Source organism: Orycteropus afer, unplaced genomic scaffold, assembly GCF_000298275.1.
Source record: "Orycteropus afer afer isolate SDZICR_OR568_19922 unplaced genomic scaffold, OryAfe1.0 scaffold00155, whole genome shotgun sequence".
NCBI classification, from domain to species: domain Eukaryota; kingdom Metazoa; phylum Chordata; class Mammalia; order Tubulidentata; family Orycteropodidae; genus Orycteropus; species Orycteropus afer.
Genome location: NW_006921742.1, coordinates 3,538,684 through 3,542,387, shown reverse-complemented (window position 1 = coordinate 3,542,387; position 3,704 = coordinate 3,538,684).

Below are 3,704 nucleotides of genomic sequence, written 5' to 3'. Positions count from 1 at the left end.
ACTTCATCTGTCCTACTTTGGTCATGTTGTCAGAAGGGACCATTCCCTGGAGAAGGATATCATGCTTGGTAAAGTGGAGGGTCAGCAAAAAAGAGGAAGGTCCTCAATGAGATGGACTGACAGTGGCTGCAATGATAGGCTCAGGTATAGCAAGGATTGTGAGGCTACACAGGACTGAGCAGTGTTTCATCTGTTGTACATAGGGTCACTATGAAGGAGCCAACTCCACGGCACCTAACAACAACAAAATGATTGATGTATGGTATTATTCAATTAATATTGGCTATTATTATTATGGTCTACTCATAAACAGAATATGAATATTGGCAAAGAATATTAAATATACCACGGACCGCCAAAAGAACGAACATATCTGTCTTGGAAGAAGTACAGCCAGGATGCTCCTTAGAAGTGAGGATATTAAGACTTCATCTCAGGCACTTTGGATATATTATCACAAGAGACCAGTCCCTGGAGAAGGACATCATGCTTACTTAGTAGAGGGTCAGTGAAAAGGGGAAGACCCTCAATGAGATAGGTTGACACAGTGGCTGCAACAATGGGCTCAAACATAGCAACAACTGTGAGGATGGTGGAGGACTGGGGCCAGGCAGTATTTCATTCTGTTGCACACAGGGACACTGTGAGTTGGAGCCAAGTCAGTGCCACCTAACAACAATAAAAACAACAACTCATAATAGAAATGCATCAAAATGTTAAGCATTCATAACAGTGGGTGGATGAAGTGATCTTATCTCCTATTTTATAAAGTTTCTCTATAGAGAGGGTTTTATTTGAATAATAAAAATACATATTTTTTAAAACTCTCAGTTGTAATAATTTGATGCCTAGAATTATAGATTTAGAAATTCAAGAGGATCTGCTACTCAAATATTTTTATCAATCAATAATGTTTAGCCATTTTTAATAGCATTTAAGAATATTATGAAGCCATATCCATGTAAATTAATAAAATTTTGCCCCCAAAGAAAAAGATAATGCAGTTCTATAACTTGAATTGCTTTCATTCGATAGACTCAACTGAATTTCAAAAGTGTGTATCTTATGTTTTGGCTTTTGTTCATGTATCCATGATGGTTCTCTCTTGATCTTGAACAAATAAACACCAGGATATTTCAAAATACTGAACTGTCTGCCCTGGCAAGAAATACAACCCAAATGACTGAAACTACAAAGGTCACAAGATGTTTCCCTTCATTTTGTCATTTGACCTTAGATATGCTGCTCTCTAAACACAAGCTACAATAAGTAGCTATTTAGAGACAAGACAGCCCAAATCTATCATTTAAAAGAGGAAATAAGTGGTGAGGACATTGCATTCTTAAACTAGAACTTCTTAACTGAAAACTTTTTGTTTGCTTAAAATAATCCCAGATGACAAGGAATCAGCAGAAGAAAAATTCCAAATCTGTGGTGGTGGATACTATGAGCTGGCTCACTCACACTGAACGGTCCCTCCTTTTCCAACCAGCTTCCTCTACTATCATGCAGGTTGGAAAGTGAGATATTTGCTTTCCTAGACTCGCTGGATGAAGGGTGGCCTTGTGACCCAGTTCTGGCCAATAAAGTCTAAAAAGAAGTCTCTACTTTTGACTTCTAGAAAAACTTATTTAAAAAGGTACTTAAGGCTGGCAATTTCCTTTACATTTTGCCCTTCTTCCATGTCCTTCTTCCCACTAGAAACATTAGCAGCATGCCTGAAGTGATGCTATCTTTGAAATATGGGAAGGAGATCCACAGAAGGCAGTGTTGAGTTCCCATTGTGGCCCTGGTTGCTTCCCCCAAATATCTTGTTGCTTGAGACAAATAAACTTCTTACTAGTTTAAACTTCCCTTTCTTGTGTTTAACCTGTTTGCAGGCAAACATATTTACAACTGATAAAAGTAATATACCAGGAAAAATAGATGGCTTTCTAACATTAGTAATTTTTCTAGAGGCTATAAAGTACCTAGGAAAAGATGGTTTATCAAATTTCACTAGGCATGCCTGAGAAACCTGATTTACATTATATGCAATATGAATTTTTCTTACAGGTGCTTATTAATAGAATCAGATCTAATGAAAAAAAAGTTAACATGCTTTAAATTATCATTTTATTAATCTTACTTCATTTTATCAATGAAATTCTAACATGCGGATATATGATACTGTCAGTATTTTCACTTCCCTTTTCCTCAAGTTAAAAACATTCTTCACTACCAAGTTGAAATGTCACAGCATAACAATTACATGTTTTTCATTTTGGGGTGAGGTGAAGTGGATGAAGAAAGTAAATACAGCAACCAAATACAGGAGTTTCCAAGCTCTAGCACTCCCTTTCCCAACCCCTTAGCCATACTCACTGCTGTTGAGTCAGATCCGATTCATAGTGACCCCCTCCCTTGGGTTTCCAAGGCTGTATCACTACAGAAGCAGATTGTCCCATCTTCCTCCTGAGAAGTGGCTGGTGGGTTTGAAACTCCAGCCTTCTGGTTAGCAGTCAAATGCCTTAAGCACTACACCACCAGAGCTCCTCCTTATCCATAAGATGATATAAACTTTGGAGAGAGTTTTTGGTTATTTCTAATTTTTGTAATCATAATGACATAATTGGATCTTTAACCGGACAAAAATTTCTTCTATCCAGATTAGCTCACATAACTGCTTGAAAAGAAAGACTTTGGAGCTACAGGCAAAATATACCTGCCTCAGAAGGGTTCAGTGTCCATCTGTGTGGTATATACTTGAAGGCTGCCGTAGACTTTACAGATCAAGTTCTCAGCCCCTTGGGATTAAGGCTTTGGTTGGTCATCAAGTGTACACTCTAGAGGTTCCCACTGGAGTTCCTCAGAGGATACTTCAGGAAAGAAGACAGAAATGGAGGAAGAAAAGACCTTTTAAGTCCATTCCCCACCCTCACCCCACACTTTGAGTTAGAGCTGCATTGTTTCTGGCAGTCATTTGTAAGGTGTTTTGGAGTAAAATAGGATCTGATGATATGGTCGTTAAAGCATGCAGCTGTTAACCAAAAGGTCAGCAGTTTGAACCCACGAGCTGTTCTATGGGAGAAAGATGAGGCAGTCTGCTTCTGTAAAGATTTACAGCCTTGGAAACCCTACAGGGGCAGTTCTATTCTATCCTAAAGGGCTGCTATGAGTCAGAATCAACTTAGTGGCAGTGGGTTTAGTTTTTGGATTTTGGAGTAAAATTTCATTTGTAGCAAGTTTATACTGCTTAAAAGAAAAACAGCGGTAATTGTATTAAGTCATAGCATGGTGCCAGTTATAAATGAAAATATAGTATGTGGGAGGGGTGACATGAATTCCTCATACACATTAAAATTTAGTTGTCAGTTAATTAGCTGGAGAAAATAGTGGAGCAGTCTCAAATTCTTCATTTGACTCTCAGTTTGTTAATTCTTCAATTGCATTAAATAAAAATTAGTGCAACTTATGAGCTTATATCCACACCCTGGCAAGTGTTTACCCAGTATGTCACTTAGCAGTTTCATAAATATGAGCAAGCTAACTTGTCTGGTTTGCAAAATCAGGGCTACTACCTCACCAGGTAATTGTTCCCATGAACAGATGTGAAGCACTTAAAAGCACAGAAAGCGGAGGCGGGGCAAGATGGCGGACTAGGCAGAAGGATTGCACAGACCCTCTTCAACAAAGAAAAGGGAAACCAATTAACACAGACACAG